We start from the raw sequence: 19,982 nt of genomic DNA on the forward strand, positions 1-19,982 counted from the left end.
GAATTCATCTCACAGAGTTGCATCTGCGTTTCGTAGATCTCTTTGCTAGCCTTATTTGTGTGGAATCTGAGAACAGATATTTCGGATCCCTTTGAAGACTATAGGGCCAAAGGAAATATCCTCCGATAACAAAGAGAAAGAAGCTTTCTGAGAAGCTTCTTTGTGTTCTGTGAAATCATCTCACAGAGTTACAGCTTTCCCCTCAAGAAGCCTTTCGCTAAGACAGTTCTTGTGGAATTGGAAAAGTGATATTTTGAAGCCCATAGAGGGCTATGTTGAAAAAGGAAATATCCTCAGATGAAATCTGGAAAGAAGCTTTCTGAGAACCTGCTCTGTGATGTGTGATTTCAACTCACAGAGTTACATCTGTATTTCGTGGACCTCTTTGCTAGCCTTATTTCTGTGGAATCTGTGAACAGATATTTCGGATCCCTTTGAAGACTATAGGGCCAAAGGAAATATCCTCCGATAACAAGGAGAAAGAAGCTTTCTGAGAATCTTTCTTGTGTTCTGTGAATCGTCTCAGAGAGTTACAGCTTTCCCCTCAAGAAGCCTTTCGCTAAGACAGTTCTTGTGGAATTGGCAAAGTGATATTTGGAAGCCCTAAGAGGGCTATGGTGAAAAGGAAATATCCTCAGATGAAATCTGGAAAGAAGCTTTCTGAGAAACTGCTTAGTGTTCTGTGAATTCATCTCACAGAGTTACATCTGTGTTTCGTAGATCTCTTTGCTAGCCTTATTTCTGTGGAATCTGAGAACAGATATTTCGGATCCCTTTGAAGACTATTGGGCCACAGGAAATATCCTCCGATAACAAAGAGAAAGAAACTTTCTGAGAAACTTCTTTGTGTTCTGTGAAATCATCTCACAGAGTTACAGCTTTCCCTTCAAGAAGCCTTTCGCTAAGACAGTTCTTGTGGAATTGGAAAAGTGATATTTGGAAGCCCATAGAGGGCTATGGTGAAAAAGGAAATATCCTCAGATGAAATCTGGAAAGAAGCTTTCTGAGAAACTGCTCTGTGATGTGTGACTTCCACTCACAGAGTTACATCTGTATTTCGTGGATCTCTTTGCTAGCCTTATTTCTGTGGAATCTGAGAACAGATATTTCGGATCCCTTTGAAGACTATAGGGCCAAAGGAAATATCCTCCGATAACAAAGAGAAAGAAGCTTTCTGAGAAACTTCTTTGTGTTCTGTGAAATCATCTCAGAGAGTTACAGCTTTCCCCTCAAGAAGCCTTTCGCTAAGACAGTTCTTGTGGAATTGGCAAAGTGATATTTGGAAGCCCTTAGAGGGCTATGGTGAAAAGGAAATATCCTCAGATGAAATCTGGAAAGAAGCTTTCTGAGAAACTGCTTAGTGTTCTGTGAATTCATCTCACAGAGTTACATCTGTGTTTCGTAGATCTCTTTGCTAGCCTTATTTCTGTGGAATCTGAGAACAGATATTTCGGATCCCTTTGAAGACTATAGGGCCAAAGGAAATATCCTCCGATAACAAAGAGAAAGAAGCTTTCTGAGAAACTTCTTTGTGTTCATTGAAATCATTTCACAGAGTTACAGCTTTCCCCTGAAGAAGCCTTTCGCTAAGACAGTTCTTGTGGAATTGGCAAAGTGATATTTGGAAGCCCATTGAGGGCTATGGTGAAAAAGGCAATATCCTCAGATGAAATCTGGAAAGAAGCTTTCTGAGAAACTGCTTAGTGTTCTGTGAATTCATCTCACAGAGTTACATCTGTGTTTCGTAGATCTCTTTGCTAGCCTTATTTCTGTGGAATTTGAGAACAGATATTTCGGATCCCTTCGAAGACTATAGCGGAAAAGGAAATATCCTCCGATAACAAAGAGAAAGAAGCTTTCTGAGAAACTTCTTTGTGTTCTGTGAAATCATCTCACAGATTTACAGCTTTCCCCTCAAGAAGCGGTTCGCTAAGACAGTTCTTGTGGAATTGGCAAAGTGATATTTGGAAGCCCCTAGAGGGCTATGGTGAAAAAGGAAATATCCTCAGATGAAATCTGGAAAGAAGCTTTCTGAGAAACTGCTTAGAGTTCTGTGAATTCATCTCACAGAGTTACATATGTGTTTCGTAGATCGCTTTGCTAGCCTTATTTCTGTGGAATCTGAGAACAGATATTTCGGATCCCTTTGAAGACTATAGGGCCAAAGGAAATATCCTCCGATAACAAAGAGAAAGAAGCTTTCTGAGAAACTTCTTTGTGTTCTGTGAAATCATCTCACAGAGTTACAGCTTTCCCCTCAAGAAGCCTCTCGCTAAGACAGTTCTTGTGGAATTGGCAAAGTGATATTTGGAAGCCCATAGAGGGCTATGGTGAAAAAGGAAATATCCTCAGATGAAATCTTGAAAGAAGCTTTCTGGGAAACTGCTTAGTGTTCTGTGAATTCATATCACAGAGTTACATCTGTGTTTCGTAGATCTCTTTGCTAGCCTTCTTTCTGTGGAATCTGAGAATAGATATTTCGGATCCCTTTGAAGACTATAGGGCCAAAGGAAATATCCTCCGATAACAAAGAGAAAGAAACTTTCTGAGAAACTTCTTTGTGTTCTGTGAAATCATCTCACAGAGTTACAGCTTTCCCCTCAAGAAGCCTTTCGCTAAGACAGTTCTTGTGAATTGGCAAAGTGATATTTGGAAGCCCATAGAGGGCTATGGTGAAAAAGGAATTATCCTCAGATGAAATCTGGAAAGAACGTTTCTGAGAAACTGCTTAGTGTTCTGTGAATTCATCTCACAGAGTTACATCTGTGTTTCGTGGATCTCTTTGCTAGCCTTCTTTCTGTGGAATCTGAGAACAGATATTTCGGATCCCTTTGAAGACTATAGGGCCAAAGGAAATATCCTCCGATAACAAAGAGAAAGAAGCTTTCTGAGAAACTTCTTTGTGCTCTGTGAAATCATCTCTCAGAGTTACATTTTTCCCCTCAAGAAGCCTTTGGCTAAGACAGTTCTTGTGGAATTGGCAAAGTTATATTTGGAAGCCCATAGAGGGCTATGGTTAAAAGGAAATATCCTCAGATGAAATCTGGAAAGAAGCTTTCTGAGAAACTGCTTAGTGTTCTGTGAATTCATCTCACAGAGTTGCATCTGTGTTTCGTAGATCTCCTTGCTAGCCTCATTTCTGTGGAATCTGAGAACAGATATTTTGGATCCCTTTGAAGTCTATAGGGCCAAAGGAAATATCCTCCGATAACAAAGAGAAAGAAGCTTTCTGAGAAACTTCTTTGTGTTGTGTGAAATCATCTCACTGAGTTACAGCTTTCCCCTCAAGAAGCCTTTCGCTAAGACAGTTCTTGTGGAATTGGCAAAGTGATATTTGGAAGCCCCTAGAGGGCTATCGTGAAAAAGGAAATATCCTCAGATGAAATCTGGAAAGAATCTTTCTGAGAAACTGCTCTGTGATATGTGACTTCCACTCACAGAGTTACATCTGTATTTCGTCAATCTCTTTGCTAGCCTTCTTTCTGTGGAATCTGAGAACAGATATTTCGGATCCCTTTGAAGACTATAGGGCCAAAGGAAATATCCTCCGATAACAAAGAGAAAGAAGCTTTCTGAGAAACTGCTTTGTTTTCTGTGAAATCATCTCACAGAGTTACAGCTTTCCCCTCAAGAAGCCTTTCGCTAAGACAGTTCTTGTGGAATTGGCAAAGTGATATTTGGAAGCCAATAGAGGGCTACGGTGAAAAAGGAAATATCCTCAGATGAAATCTGGAAAGAAGCTTTCTGAGAAACTGCTTAGTGTTCTGTGAATTCATCTCACAGAGTTACATCTGTGTTTCGTAGATCTCTTTGCAAGCCTTATTTCTGTGGAATCTGAGAAGAGATATTTCGGATCCCTTTGAAGACTATAGGGCCAAAGGAAATATCCTCCGATAACAAACAGAAAGAAGCTTTCTGAGAAACTTCTTTGTGTTCTGTGAAATCATCTCACAGAGTTACAGCTTTCCCCTGAAGAAGCCTTTCGCTAAGACAGTTCTTGTGGAATTGGCAACGTGATATTTGGAAGCCCATTGAGGGCTATGGTGAAAAAGGAAATATCCTCAGATGAAATCTGGAAAGAAGCTTTCTGAGAAACTGCTTAGTGTTCTGTGAATTCATCTCACAGAGTTGCATCTGTGATTCGTAGATCTCTTTGCTAGCCTTATTTCTGTGGAATCTGAGAACAGATATTTCGGATCCCTTTGAAGACTATAGGGCTAAAGGAAATATCCTCCGATAACAAAGAGAAAGAAGCTTTCTGAGAAACTTCTTTGTGTTCTGTGAAATCATCTCACAGAGTTACAGCTTTCCCCTCAAGAAGCCTTTCGCTAAGACAGTTCTTGTGGAATTGGAAAAGTGATATTTGGAAGCCCATAGAGGGCTAAAGTGAAAAAGGAAATATCCTCAGATGAAATCTGGAAAGAAGCTTTCTGAGAAACTGCTCTGTGATGTGTCACTTCCACTCACAGAGTTACATCTGTATTTCGTGGATCTCTTTGCTAGCCTTCTTTCTGTGGAATCTGAGAACAGATATTTCCGATCCCTTTGAAGACTATAGGGCCAAAGGAAATATCCTCCGATAACAAAGAGAAAGAAGCTTTCTGAGAAACTTCTTTGTGTTCTGTGAAATCATCTCACAGAGTTACACCTTTCCCCTCAAGAAGCCTTTAGCTAAGACAGTTCTTGTGGAATTGGCAACGTGATATTTGGAAGCCCATAGAGGGCTATGGTGAAAAAGGAAATATCCTCAGATGAAATCTGGAAAGAAGCTTTCTGGGAAACTGCTTAGTATTCTGTGAATTCATCTCACAGAGTTGCATCTGTGTTTCGTAGATCTCCTTGCTAGCCTCATTTCTGTGGAATCTGAGAACAGATATTTCGGATCCCTTTGAAGACTATAGGGCCAAAGGAAATATCCTCCGATAACAAAGACAAAGAAGCTTTCTTAGAAACTTCTTTGTGCTCTGTGAAATCATCTCTCAGAGTTACATTTTTCCCCTCAAGAAGCCTTTGGCTAAGACAGTTCTTGTGGAATTGGCAAAGTGATATTTGGAAGCCCATAGAGGGCTATGGTGAAAAGGAAATATCCTCAGATGAAATCTGGAAAGAAGCTTTCTGGAAACTGCTTAGTGTTCTGTGAATTCATCTCACAGAGTTACATCTATGTTTCGTACATCTCCTTGCAAGCCTTATTTCTGTGGAATCTGAGAACAGATATTTCGGATCCCTTTGAAGACTATAGGGCCAAAGGAAATATCCTCCGATAACAAAGAGAAAGAAGCTTTCTGAGAAACTTCTTTGTGTTCTGTGAAATCATCTCACAGAGTTACAGCTTTCCCCTCAAGAAGCCTTTCTCTAAGACTGTTCTTGTGGAATTGGCAAAGTCATATTTGGAAGCCCATAGAGGGCTATCGTGAAATAGGAAATATCCTCAGATGAAATCTGGAAAGAAGCTTTCTGAGAAACTGCTCTGTGATGTGTGACTTCCACTCACAGAGTTACATCTGTATTTCGTGGATCTCTTTGCTAGCCTTCTTTCTGTGGAATCTGAGAACAGATATTTCGGATCCCTTTGAAGACTATAGGGCCAAAGGAAATATCCTCCGATAACAAAGAGAAAGAAGCTTTCTGAGAAACTTCTTTGTGTTCTGTGAAATCATCTCACAGAGTTACAGCTTTCCCCTCAAGAAGCCTTTCGCTAAGACAGTTCTTGTGGAATTGGCAAAGTCATATTTGGAAGCCCATAGAGGGCTATGGTGAAAAAGGAAATATCCTCAGAGGAAATCTGGAAAGAAGTTTTCTGAGAAACTGCTTAGTGTTCTGTGAATTCATCTCACAGAGTTACATCTGTATTTCGTAGATCTCTTTGCTAGACTTATTTCTGTGGAATCTGAGAACAGATATTTCGGATCCCTTTGAAGACTATAGGGCCAAAGGAAATTTCCTCCGGTAACAAAGAGAAAGAAGCTTTCTGAGAAACTTCTTTGTGTTCTGTGAAATCATCTCACAGAGTAAAAGCTTTCCCCTCAAGAAGACTTTCGCTAAGACAATTCTACTGCAATTGGTAAAGTGATACTTGGAAGCCCTTAGAGGGCTATGGTAAAAAAGGAAATATCCTCAGATGAAATCTGGAAAGAAGCTTTCTGAGAAACTGCTTAGTGTTCTGTGAATTCATCTCACAGAGTTACATCTGTGTTTCGTAGATCTCTTTGCTAGCCTTATTTCTGTGGAATTTGAGAACAGATATTTCGGATCCCTTCGAAGACTATAGCGGAAAAGGAAATATCCTCCGATAACAAAGAGAAAGAAGCTTTCTGAGAAACTTCTTTGTGTTCTGTGAAATCATCTCACAGATTTACAGCTTTCCCCTCAAGAAGCCGTTCGCTAAGACAGTTTTTGTGGAATTGGCAAAGTGATATTTGGAAGCCCCTAGAGGGCTATGGTGAAAAAGGAAATATCCTCAGATGAAATCTGGAAAGAAGCTTTCTGAGAAACTGCTTAGAGTTCTGTGAATTCATCTCACAGAGTTACATATGTGTTTCGTAGATCGCTTTGCTAGCCTTATTTCTGTGGAATCTGAGAACAGATATTTCGGATCCCTTTGAAGACTATAGGGCCAAAGGAAATATCCTCCGATAACAAAGAGAAAGAAGCTTTCTGAGAAACTTCTTTGTGTTCTGTGAAATCATCTCACAGAGTTACAGCTTTCCCCTCAAGAAGCCTCTCGCTAAGACAGTTCTTGTGGAATTGGCAAAGTGATATTTGGAAGCCCATAGAGGGCTATGGTGAAAAAGGAAATATCCTCAGATGAAATCTTGAAAGAAGCTTTCTGGGAAACTGCTTAGTGTTCTGTGAATTCATATCACAGAGTTACATCTGTGTTTCGTAGATCTCTTTGCTAGCCTTCTTTCTGTGGAATCTGAGAATAGATATTTCGGATCCCTTTGAAGACTATAGGGCCAAAGGAAATATCCTCCGATAACAAAGAGAAAGAAACTTTCTGAGAAACTTCTTTGTGTTCTGTGAAATCATCTCACAGAGTTACAGCTTTCCCCTCAAGAAGCCTTTCGCTAAGACACTTCTTGTGAATTGGCAAAGTGATATTTGGAAGCCCATAGAGGGCTATGGTGAAAAAGGAATTATCCTCAGATGAAATCTGGAAAGAACGTTTCTGAGAAACTGCTTAGTGTTCTGTGAATTCATCTCACAGAGTTACATCTGTGTTTCGTGGATCTCTTTGCTAGCCTTCTTTCTGTGGAATCTGAGAACAGATATTTCGGATCCCTTTGAAGACTATAGGGCCAAAGGAAATATCCTCCGATAACAAAGAGAAAGAAGCTTTCTGAGAAACTTCTTTGTACTCTGTGAAATCATCTCTCAGAGTTACATTTTTCCCCTCAAGAAGCCTTTGGCTAAGACAGTTCTTGTGGAATTGGCAAAGTTATATTTGGAAGCCCATAGAGGGCTATGGTGAAAAGGAAATATCCTCAGATGAAATCTGGAAAGAAGCTTTCTGAGAAACTGCTTAGTGTTCTGTGAATTCATCTCACAGAGTTGCATCTGTGTTTCGTAGATCTCCTTGCTAGCCTCATTTCTGTGGAATCTGAGAACAGATATTTTGGATGCCTTTGAAGTCTATAGGGCCAAAGGAAATATCCTCCGATAACAAAGAGAAAGAAGCTTTCTGAGAAACTTCTTTGTGTTCTGTGAAATCATCTCACTGAGTTACAGCTTTCCCCTCAAGAAGCCTTTCGCTAAGACAGTTCTTGTGGAATTGGCAAAGTGATATTTGGAAGCCCCTAGAGGGCTATCGTGAAAAAGGAAATATCCTCAGATGAAATCTGGAAAGAATCTTTCTGAGAAACTGCTCTGTGATATGTGACTTCCACTCACAGAGTTACATCTGTATTTCGTCAATCTCTTTGCTAGCCTTCTTTCTGTGGAATCTGAGAACAGATATTTCGGATCCCTTTGAAGACTATAGGGCCAAAGGAAATATCCTCCGATAACAAAGAGAAAGAAGCTTTCTGAGAAACTGCTTTGTTTTCTGTGAAATCATCTCACAGAGTTACAGCTTTCCCCTCAAGAAGCCTTTCGCTAAGACAGTTCTTGTGGAATTGGCAAAGTGATATTTGGAAGCCCATAGAGGGCTATGGTGAAAAAGGAAATATCCTCAGATGAAATCTGGAAAGAAGCTTTCTGAGAAACTGCTTAGTGTTCTGTGAATTCATCTCACAGAGTTACATCTGTGTTTCGTAGATCTCTTTGCAAGCCTTATTTCTGTGGAATCTGAGAAGAGATATTTCGGATCCCTTTGAAGACTATAGGGCCAAAGGAAATATCCTCCGATAACAAACAGAAAGAAGCTTTCTGAGAAACTTCTTTGTGTTCTGTGAAATCATCTCACAGAGTTACAGCTTTCCCCTGAAGAAGCCTTTCGCTAAGACAGTTCTTGTGGAATTGGCAACGTGATATTTGGAAGCCCCTAGAGGGCTATGGTGAAAAAGGAAATATCCTCAGATGAAATCTGGAAAGAAGCTTTCTGAGAAACTGCTCTGTGATGTGTGACTTCCACTCACAGAGTTACATCTGTATTTCGTGGATCTCTTTGCTAGCCTTCTTTCTGTGGAATCTGAGAACAGATATTTCGGATCCCTTTGAAGACTATAGGGCCAAAGGAAATATCTTCCGATAACAAAGAGAAAGAAGCTTTCTGAGAAACTGCTTTGTGTTCTGTGAAATCATCTCACAGAGTTACAGCTTTCCCCTCAAGAAGCCTTTCGCTAAGACAGTTCTTGTGGAATTGGAAAAGTCATATTTGGAAGCCCATAGAGGGCAATGGTGAAAAAGGAAATATCCTCAGATGAAATCTGGAAAGAAGCTTTCTGAGAAACTGCTTAGTGTTCTGTGAATTCATCTCACAGAGTTACATCTGTTTTTCGTAGATCTCTTTGCTAGCCTTATTTCTGTGGAATCTGAGAAGAGATATTTCGGATCCCTTTGAAGACTATAGGGCCAAAGGAAATATCCTCCGATAACAAAGAGAAAGAAGCTTTCTGAGAAACTTCTTTGTGTTCTGTGAAATCATCTCACAGAGTTACAGCTCTCCCCTCAAGAAGCCTTTCGCTGAGACAGTTCTTGTGGAATTGGCAAAGTGATATTTGGAAGCCCATTGAGGGCTACGGTGAAAAAGGAAATATCCTCAGATGAAATCTGGAAAGAAGCTTTCTGAGAAACTGCTTAGTGTTCTGTGAATTCATCTCACAGAGTTGCATCTGTGTTTCGTAGATCTCTTTGCTAGCCTTATTTCTGTGGAATCTGAGAACAGATATTTCGGATCCCTTTGAAGACTATAGGGCCAAAGGAAATATCCCACGATAACAAAGAGAAAGAAGCTTTCTGAGAAACTTCTTTGTGTTCTGTGAAATCATCTCACAGAGTTACAGCTTTCCCCTCAAGAAGCCTTTCGCTAAGACAGTTCTTCTGGAATTGGCAAAGTGATATTTGGAAGCCCATAGAGGGCTATGGTGAAAAAGGAAATATCCTCAGATGAAATCTGGAAAGAAGCTTTCTGAGAAACTGCTCTGTGATGTGTGACTTCCACTCACAGAGTTACATCTGTATTTCGTGGATCTCTTTGCTAGCCTTATTTCTGTGGAATCTGAGAACAGATATTTCGGATCCCTTTGAAGACTATAGGGCCAAAGGAAATATCCTCCGATAACAAGGAGAAAGAAGCTTTCTGAGAATCTTCTTTGTGTTCTGTGAATCATCTCAGAGAGTTACAGCTTTCCCCTCAAGAAGCCTTTCGCTAAGACAGTTCTTGTGGAATTGGCAAAGTGATATTTGGAAGCCCTAAGAGGGCTATGGTGAAAAGGAAATATCCTCAGATGAAATCTGGAAAGAAGCTTTCTGAGAAACTGCTTAGTGTTCTGTGAATTCATCTCACAGAGTTACATCTGTGTTTCGTAGATCTCTTTGCTAGCCTTATTTCTGTGGAATCTGAGAACAGATATTTCGGATCCCTTTGAAGACTATTGGGCCACAGGAAATATCCTCCGATAACAAAGAGAAAGAAACTTTTTGAGAAACTTCTTTGTGTTCTGTGAAATCATCTCACAGAGTTACAGCTTTCCACTCAAGAAGCCTTTCGCTAAGACAGTTCTTGTGGAATTGGAAAAGTGATATTTGGAAGCCCATAGAGGGCTATGGTGAAAAAGGAAATATCCTCAGATGAAATCTGGAAAGAAGCTTTCTGAGAAACTGCTCTGTGATGTGTGACTTCCACTCACAGAGTTACATCTGTATTTCGTGGATCTCTTTGCTAGCCTTATTTCTGTGGAATCTGAGAACAGATATTTCGGATCCCTTTGAAGACTATAGGGCCAAAGGAAATATCCTCCGATAACAAAGAGAAAGAAGCTTTCTGAGAAACTTCTTTGTGTTCTGTGAAATCATCTCAGAGAGTTACAGCTTTCCCCTCAAGAAGCCTTTCGCTAAGACAGTTCTTGTGGAATTGGCAAAGTGATATTTGGAAGCCCTTAGAGGGCTATGGTGAAAAGGAAATATCCTCAGATGAAATCTGGAAAGAAGCTTTCTGAGAAACTGCTTAGTGTTCTGTGAATTCATCTCACAGAGTTCCATCTGTGTTTCGTAGATCTCTTTGCTAGCCTTATTTCTGTGGAATCTGAGAACAGATATTTCGGATCCCTTTGAAGACTATAGGGCCAAAGGAAATATCCTCCGATAACAAAGAGAAAGAAGCTTTCTGAGAAACTTCTTTGTGTTCAGTGAAATCATTTCACAGAGTTACAGCTTTCCCCTGAAGAAGCCTTTCGCTAAGACAGTTCTTGTGGAATTGGCACCGTGATATTTGGAAGCCCTTTGAGGGCTATGGTGAAAAAGGCAATATCCTCAGATGAAATCTGGAAAGAAGCTTTCTGAGAAACTGCTTAGTGTTCTGTGAATTCATCTCACAGAGTTGCATCTGTGTTTCGTAGATCTCTTTGCTAGCCTTATTTCTGTGGAATCTGAGAACAGATATTTCGGATCCCTTTGAAGACTATAGGGCCAAAGGAAATATCTTCCGATAACAAAGAGAAAGAAGCTTTCTGAGAAACTGCTTTGTGTTCTGTGAAATCATCTCACAGAGTTACAGGTTTCCCCTCAAGAAGCCTTTCGCTAAGACAGTTCTTGTGGAATTGGCAAAGTGATATTTGGAAGCCCATAGAGGGCTAGGGTGAAAAAGGAAATATCCTCAGATGAAATCTGGAAAGAAGCTTTCTGAGAAACAGCTCTGTGATGTCTCACTTCCACTCACAGAGTTTCATCTGTATTTCGTGGATCTCTTTGCTAGCCTTCTTTCTGTGGAATCTGAGAACATATATTTCGGATCCCTTTGAAGACTATAGGGCCAAAGGAAATATCCTCTGATAACAAAGAGAAAGAATCTTTCTGAGAAACTTCTTTGTGTTCTCTGAAATCATCTCACAGAGTTACAGCTTTCCCCTCAAGAAGCCTTTCGCTAAGACAGTTCTTGTGGAATTTGCAACGTGATATTTGGAAGCCCTTTGAGGGCTATGGTGAAAAAGGAAATATCCTCAGATGAAATCTGGAAAGAAGCTTTCTGAGAAACTGCTTAGTATTCTGTGAATTCATCTCACAGAGTTGCATCTGTGTTTCGTAGATCTCCTTGCTAGCCTCAATTCTGTGGAATCTGAGAACAGATATTTCGGATCCCTTTGAAGACTATAGGGCCAAAGGAAATATCCTCCGATAACAAAGAGAAAGAAGCTTTCTGAGAAACTTCTTTGTGTTCTGTGAAATCATCTCACAGAGTTACAGCTTTCCCCTCAAGAAGCCTTTCGCTAAGACAGTTCTTGTGGAATTGGCAAAGTGATATTTGGAAGCCCCTAGAGGGCTATGGTGAAAAAGGAAATATCCTCAGATGAAATCTGGAAAGAAGCTTTCTGAGAAACTGCTCTGTGATATGTGACTTCCACTCACAGAGTTACATCTGCATTTCCTCAATCTCTTTGCTAGCCTTCTTTCTGTGGAATCTGAGAACAGATATTTCGGATCCCTTTGAAGACTATAGGGCCAAAGGAAATATCCTCCGATAACAAAGAGAAAGAAGCTTTCTGAGAAACTGCTTTGTTTTCTGTGAAATCATCTCACAGAGTTACAGCTTTCCCCTCAAGAAGCCTTTCGCTAAGACAGTTCTTGTGGAATTGACAAAGTCATATTTGGAAGCCCATAGAGGGCTATGGTGAAAAAGAAAATATCCTCAGATGAAATCTGGAAAGAAGCTTTCTGAGAAACTGCTTAGTGTTCTGTGAATTCATCTCACAGAGTTACATCTGTTTTTCGTAGATCTCTTTGCTAGCCTTATTTCTGTGGAATCTGAGAAGAGATATTTCGGATCCCTTTGAAGACTATAGGGCCAAAGGAAATATCCTCCGATAACAAAGAGAAAGAAGCTTTCTGAGAAACTTCTTTGTGTTCTGTGAAATCATCTCACAGAGTTACAGCTTTCCCCTGAAGAAGCCTTTCGCTAAGACAGTTCTTGTGGAATTGGCAACGTGATATTTGGAAGCCCATTGAGGGCTAAGGTGAAAAAGGCAATATCCTCAGATGAAATCTGGAAAGAAGCTTTCTGAGAAACTGCTTAGTGTTCTGTGAATTCATCTCACAGAGTTGCATCTGTGTTTCGTAGATCTCTTTGCTAGCCTTATTTCTGTGGAATCTGAGAACAGATATTTCGGATCCCTTTGAAGACAATAGGGCCAAAGGAAATATCCTCCGATAACAAAGAGAAAGAAGCTTTCTGAGAAACTTCTTTGTGTTCTGTGAAATCATCTCACAGAGTTACAGCTTTCCCCTCAAGAAGCCTTTCGCTAAGACAGTTCTTGTGGAATTGGAAAAGTGATATTTGGAAGCCCATAGAGGGCTAAAGTGAAAAAGGAAATATCCTCAGATGAAATCTGGAAAGAAGCTTTCTGAGAAACTGCTCTGTGATGTGTCACTTCCACTCACAGAGTTACATCTGTATTTCGTGGATCTCTTTGCTAGCCTTCTTTCTGTGGAATCTGAGAACAGATATTCCCGATCCCTTTGAAGACTATAGGGCCAAAGGAAATATCCTCCGATAACAAAGAGAAAGAAGCTTTCTGAGAAACTTCTTTGTGTTCTGTGAAATCATCTCACAGAGTTACACCTTTCCCCTCAAGAAGCCTTTCGCTAAGACAGTTCTTGTGGAATTGGCAAAGTCATATTTGGAAGCCTCTATAGGGCTATGGTGAAAAAGGAAATATCCTCAGATGAAATCTGGAAAGAAGCTTTCTGAGAAACTGCTTAGTGTTCTGTGAATTCATCACACAGAGTTACATCTGTTTTTCGTAGATCTCTTTGCTAGCCTTATTTCTGTGGAATCTGAGAACAGATATTTCGGATCCCTTTGAAGACTATAGGGCCAAAGGAAATATCCTCCGATAACAAAGAGAAAGAAGCTTTCTGAGAAACTTCTTTGTGTTCTGTGAAATCATCTCACAGAGTTACAGCTTTCCCCTCAAGAAGCCTTTCGCTAAGACAGTTCTTGTGGAATTGGCAACGTGATATTTGGAAGCCCATTACGGGCTACGGTGAAAAAGGAAATATCCTCAGATGAAATCTGGAAAGAAGCTTTCTGAGAAACTGCTTAGTATTCTGTGAATTCATCTCACAGAGTTGCATCTGTGTTTCGTAGATCTCCTTGCTAGCCTCATTTCTGTGGAATCTGAGAACAGATATTTCGGATCCCTTTGAAGACTATAGGGCCAAAGGAAACATCCTCCGATAACAAAGAGAAAGAAGCTTTCTGAGAAACTGCTTTGTGTTCTGTGAAATCATCTCACAGAGTTACAGCTTTCCCCTCAAGAAGCCTTTCGCTAAGACAGTTCTTGTGGAATTGGCAAAGTGATATTTGGAAGCCCCTAGAGGGCTATGGTGAAAAAGGAAATATCCTCAGATGAAATCTGGAAAGAAGCTTTCTGAGAAACTGCTTAGTGTTCTGTGAATTCATCTCACAGAGTTGCATCTGTGTTTCGTAGATCTCTTTGCTAGCCTTATTTCTGTGGAATCTGAGAACAGATATTTCGGATCCCTTTGAAGACTATAGGGCCAAAGGAAATATCCCACGATAACAAAGAGAAAGAAGCTTTCTGAGAAACTTCTTTGTGTTCTGTGAAATCATCTCACAGAGTTACAGCTTTCCCCTCAAGAAGCCTTTCGCTAAGAGAGTTCTTGTGGAATTGGCAAAGTGATATTTGGAAGCCCATAGAGGGCTATGGTGAAAAAGGAAATATCCTCAGATGAAATCTGGAAAGAAGCTTTCTGAGAAACTGCTCTGTGATGTGTCGCTTCCACTCACAGAGTTACATCTGTATTTCGTGGATCTCTTTGCTAGCCTTCTTTCTGTGGAATCTGAGAACAGATATTTCGGATCCCTTTGAAGACTATAGGGCCAAAGGAAATATCCTCCGATAACAAAGAGAAAGAAGCTTTCTGAGAAACTTCTTTGTGCTCTGTGAAATCATCTCTCAGAGTTACATTTTTCCCCTCAAGAAGCCTTTGGCTAAGACAGTTCTTGTGGAATTGGCAAAGTGATATTTGGAAGCCCATAGAGGGCTATGGTGAAAAGGAAATATCCTCAGATGAAATCTGGAAAGAAGCTTTCTGAGAAACTGCTTAGTGTTCTGTGAATTCATCTCACAGAGTTGCATCTGTGTTTCGTAGATCTCCCTGCTAGCCTCATTTCTGTGGAATCTGAGAACAGATATTTCGGATCCCTTTGAAGACTATAGGGCCAAAGGAAACATCCTCCGATAACAAAGAGAAAGAATATTTCTGAGAAACTTCTTTGTGTTCTGTGAAATCATCTCACAGAGTTACAGCTTTCCCCTCAAGAAGCCTATCGCTAAGACAGTTCTTGTGGAATTGGAAAAGTGATATTTTGAAGCCCATAGAGGGCTATGTTGAAAAAGGAAATATCCTCAGATGAAATCTGGAAAGAAGCTTTCTGAGAAACTGCTCTGTGATGTGTGATTTCAACTCACAGAGTTACATCTGTATTTCGTGGACCTCTTTGCTAGCCTTATTTCTGTGGAATCTGTGAACCGATATTTCGGATCCCTTTGAAGACTATAGGGCCAAAGGAAATATCCTCCGATAACAAGGAGAAAGAAGCTTTCTGAGAATCTTCTTTGTGTTCTGTGAATCATCTCAGAGAGTTACAGCTTTCCCCTCAAGAAGCCTTTCGCTAAGACAGTTCTTGTGGAATTGGCAAAGTGATATTTGGAAGCCCTAAGAGGGCTATGGTGAAAAGGAAATATCCTCAGATGAAATCTGGAAAGAAGCTTTCTGAGAAACTGCTTAGTGTTCTGTGAATTCATCTCACAGAGTTACATCTGTGTTTCGTAGATCTCTTTGCTAGCCTTATTTCTGTGGAATCTGAGAACAGATATTTCGGATCCCTTTGAAGACTATTGGGCCACAGGAAATATCCTCCGATAACAAAGAGAAAGAAACTTTCTGAGAAACTTCTTTGTGTTCTGTGAAATCATCTCACAGAGTTACAGCTTTCCCCTCAAGAAGCCTTTCGCTAAGACAGTTCTTGTGGAATTGGAAAAGTGATATTTGGAAGCCCATAGAGGGCTATGGTGAAAAAGGAAATATCCTCAGATGAAATCTGGAAAGAAGCTTTCTGAGAAACTGCTCTGTGATGGGTGACTTCCACTCACAGAGTTACATCTGTATTTCGTGGATCTCATTGCTAGCCTTATTTCTGTGGAATCTGAGAACAGATATTTCGGATCCCTTTGAAGACTATAGGGCCAAAGGAAATATCCTCCGATAACAAAGAGAAAGAAGCTTTCTGAGAAACTTCTTTGTGTTCTGTGAAATCATCTCAGAGAGTTACAGCTTTCCACTCAAGAAGCCTTTCGCTAAGACAGTTCTTGTGGAATTGGCAAAGTGATATTTGGAAGCCCATAGAGGGCTATGGTGAAAAAGGAAATATCCTCAGATGAAATCTGGAAAGAAGCTTTCTGAGAAACAGCTCTGTGATGTGTCACTTCCACTCACAGAGTTTCATCTGTATTTCGTGGATCTCTTTGCTAGCCTTCTTTCTGTGGAATCTGAGAACATATATTTCGGATCCCTTTGAAGACTATAGGACCAAAGGAAATATCCTCTGATAACAAAGAGAAAGAAGCTTTCTGAGAAACTTCTTTGTGTTCTCTGAAATCATCTCACAGAGTTACAGCTTTCCCCTCAAGAAGCCTTTCGCTAAGACAGTTCTTCTGGAATTGGCAACGTGATATTTGGAAGCCCTTTGAGGGCTATGGTGAAAAAGGAAATATCCTCAGATGAAATCTGGAAAGAAGCTTTCTGAGAAACTGCTTAGTATTCTGTGAATTCATCTCACAGAGTTGCATCTGTGTTTCGTAGATCTCCTTGCTAGCCTCAATTCTGTGGAATCTGAGAACAGATATTTCGGATCCCTTTGAAGACTATAGGGCCAAAGGAAATATCCTCCGATAACAAAGAGAAAGAAGCTTTCTGAGAAACTTCTTTGTGTTCTGTGAAATCATCTCACAGAGTTACAGCTTTCCCCTCAAGAAGCCTTTCGCTAAGACAGTTCTTGTGGAATAGGCAAAGTGATATTTGGAAGCCCCTAGAGGGCTATGATGAAAAAGGAAATATCCTCAGATGAAATCTGGAAAGAAGCTTTCTGAGAAACTGCTCTGTGATATGTGACTTCCACTCACAGAGTTACATCTGTATTTCGTCAATCTCTTTGCTAGCCTTCTTTCTGTGGAATCTGAGAACAGATATTTCGGATCCCTTTGAAGACTATAGGGCCAAAGGAAATATCCTCCGATAACAAAGAGAAAGAAGCTTTCTGAGAAACTGCTTTGTTTTCTGTGAAATCATCTCACAGAGTTACAGCTTTCCCCTCAAGAAGCCTTTCGCTAAGACAGTTCTTGTGGAATTGGAAAAGTCATATTTGGAAGCCCATAGAGGGCTATGGTGAAAAAGAAAATATCCTCAGATGAAATCTGGAAAGAAGCTTTCTGAGAAACTGCTTAGTGTTCTGTGAATTCATCTCACAGAGTTACATCTGTTTTTCGTAGATCTCTTTGCTAGCCTTATTTCTGTGGAATCTGAGAAGAGATATTTCGGATCCCTTTGAAGACTATAGGGCCAAAGGAAATATCCTCCGATAACAAAGAGAAAGAAGCTTTCTGAGAAACTTCTTTGTGTTCTGTGAAATCATCTCACAGAGTTACAGCTTTCCCCTGAAGAAGCCTTTCGCTAAGACAGTTCTTGTGGAATTGGCAACGTGATATTTGGAAGCCCATTGAGGGCTATGGTGAAAAAGGATATATCCTCAGATGAAATCTGGAAAGAAGCTTTCTGAGAAACTGCTTAGTGTTCTGTGAATTCATCTCACAGAGTTGCATCTGTGTTTCGTAGATCTCTTTGCTAGCCATATTTCTGTGGAATCTGAGAACAGATATTTCGGATCCCTTTGAAGACAATAGGGCCAAAGGAAATATCCTCCGATAACAAAGAGAAAGAAGCTTTCTGAGAAACTTCTTTGTGTTCTGTGAAATCATCTCACAGAGTTACAGCTTTCCCCTCAAGAAGCCTTTCGCTAAGACAGTTCTTGTGGAATTGGAAAAGTGATATTTGGAAGCCCATAGAGGGCTAAAGTGAAAAAGGAAATATCCTCAGATGAAATCTGGAAAGAAGCTTTCTGAGAAACTGCTCTGTGATGTGTCACTTCCACTCACAGAGTTACATCTGTATTTCGTGGATCTCTTTGCTAGCCTTCTTTCTGTGGAATCTGAGAACAGATATTTCCGATCCCTTTGAAGACTATAGGGCCAAAGGAAATATCCTCCGATAACAAAGAGAAAGAAGCTTTCTGAGAAACTTCTTTGTGTTCTGTGAAATCATCTCACAGAGTTACACCTTTCCCCTCAAGAAGCCTTTCGCTAAGACAGTTCTTGTGGAATTGGCAAAGTCATATTTGGAAGCCCATAGAGGGCTATGGTGAAAAAGGAAATATCCTCAGATGAAATCTGGAAAGAAGCTTTCTGAGAAACTGCTTAGTGTTCTGTGAATTCATCTCACAGAGTTACATCTGTTTTTCGTAGATCTCTTTGCCAGCCTTATTTCTGTGGAATCTGAGAACAGATATTTCGGATCCCTTTGAAGACTATAGGGCCAAAGGAAATATCCTCCGATAACAAAGAGAAAGAAGCTTTCTGAGAAACTTCTTTGTGTTCTGTGAAATCATCTCACAGAGTTACAGCTTTCCCCTCAAGAAGCCTTTCGCTAAGACAGTTCTTGTGGAATTGGAAAAGTGATATTTGGAAGCCCATAGAGGGCTATGGTGAAAAAGGAAATATCCTCAGATGAAATCTGGAAAGAAGCTTTCTGAGAAACTGCTCTGTGATGGGTGACTTCCACTCACAGAGTTACATCTGTATTTCGTGGATCTCTTTGCTAGCCTTATTTCTGTGGAATCTGAGAACAGATATTTCGGATCCCTTTGAAGACTATAGGGCCAAAGGAAATATCCTCCGATAAAAAAGAGAAAGAAGCTTTCTGAGAAACTTCTTTGTGTTCTGTGAAATCATCTCAGAGAGTTACAGCTTTCCCCTCAAGAAGCCTTTCGCTAAGACAGTTCTTGTGGAATTGGCAAAGTGATATTTGGAAGCCCATAGAGGGCTATGGTGAAAAAGGAAATATCCTCAGATGAAATCTGGAAAGAAGCTTTCTGAGAAACAGCTCTGTGATGTGTCACTTCCACTCACAGAGTTTCATCTGTATTTCGTGGATCTCTTTGCTAGCCTTCTTTCTGTGGAATCTGAGAACATATATTTCGGATCCCTTTGAAGACTATAGGACCAAAGGAAATATCCTCTGATAACAAAGAGAAAGAAGCTTTCTGAGAAACTTCTTTGTGTTCTCTGAAATCATCTCACAGAGTTACAGCTTTCCCCTCAAGAAGCCTTTCGCTAAGACAGTTCTTCTGGAATTGGCAACGTGATATTTGGAAGCCCTTTGAGGGCTATGGTGAAAAAGGAAATATCCTCAGATGAAATCTGGAAAGAAGCTTTCTGAGAAACTGCTTAGTATTCTGTGAATTCATCTCACAGAGTTGCATCTGTGTTTCGTAGATGTCCTTGCTAGCCTCAATTCTGTGGAATCTGAGAACAGATATTTCGGATCCCTTTGAAGACTATAGGGCCAAAGGAAATATCCTCCGATAACAAAGAGAAAGAAGCTTTCTGAGAAACTTCTTTGTGTTCTGTGAAATCATCTCACAGAGTTACAGCTTTCCCCTCAAGAAGCCTTTCGCTAAGACAGTTCTTGTGGAATTGGCAAAGTGATATTTGGAAGCCCCTAGAGGGCTATGATGAAAAAGGAAATATCCTCAGATGAAATCTGGAAAGAAGCTTTCTGAGAAACTGCTCTGTGATATGTGACTTCCACTCACAGAGTTACATCTGTATTTCGTCAATCTTTTTGCTAGCCTTCTTTCTGTGGAATCTGAGAACAGATATTTCGGATCCCTTTGAAGACTATAGGGCCAAAGGAAATATCCTCCGATAACAAAGACAAAGAAGCTTTCTGAGAAACTGCTTTGTTTTCTGTGAAATCATCTCACAGAGTTACAGCTTTCCCCTCAGGAAGCCTTTCGCTAAGACAGTTCTTGTGGAATTGGCAAAGTCATATTTGGAAGCCCATAGAGGGCTATGGTGAAAAAGGAAATATCCTCAGATGAAATCTGGAAAGAAGCTTTCTGAGAAACTGCTTAGTGTTCTGTGAATTCATCTCACAGAGTTACATCTGTTTTTCGTAGATCTCTTTGCTAGCCTTATTTCTGTGGAATCTGAGAAGAGATATTTCGGATCCCTTTGAAGACTATA

The sequence above is a fragment of the Macaca mulatta genome, chromosome 11 (assembly GCF_049350105.2).
Source record: "Macaca mulatta isolate MMU2019108-1 chromosome 11, T2T-MMU8v2.0, whole genome shotgun sequence".
NCBI lineage: Eukaryota > Metazoa > Chordata > Mammalia > Primates > Cercopithecidae > Macaca > Macaca mulatta.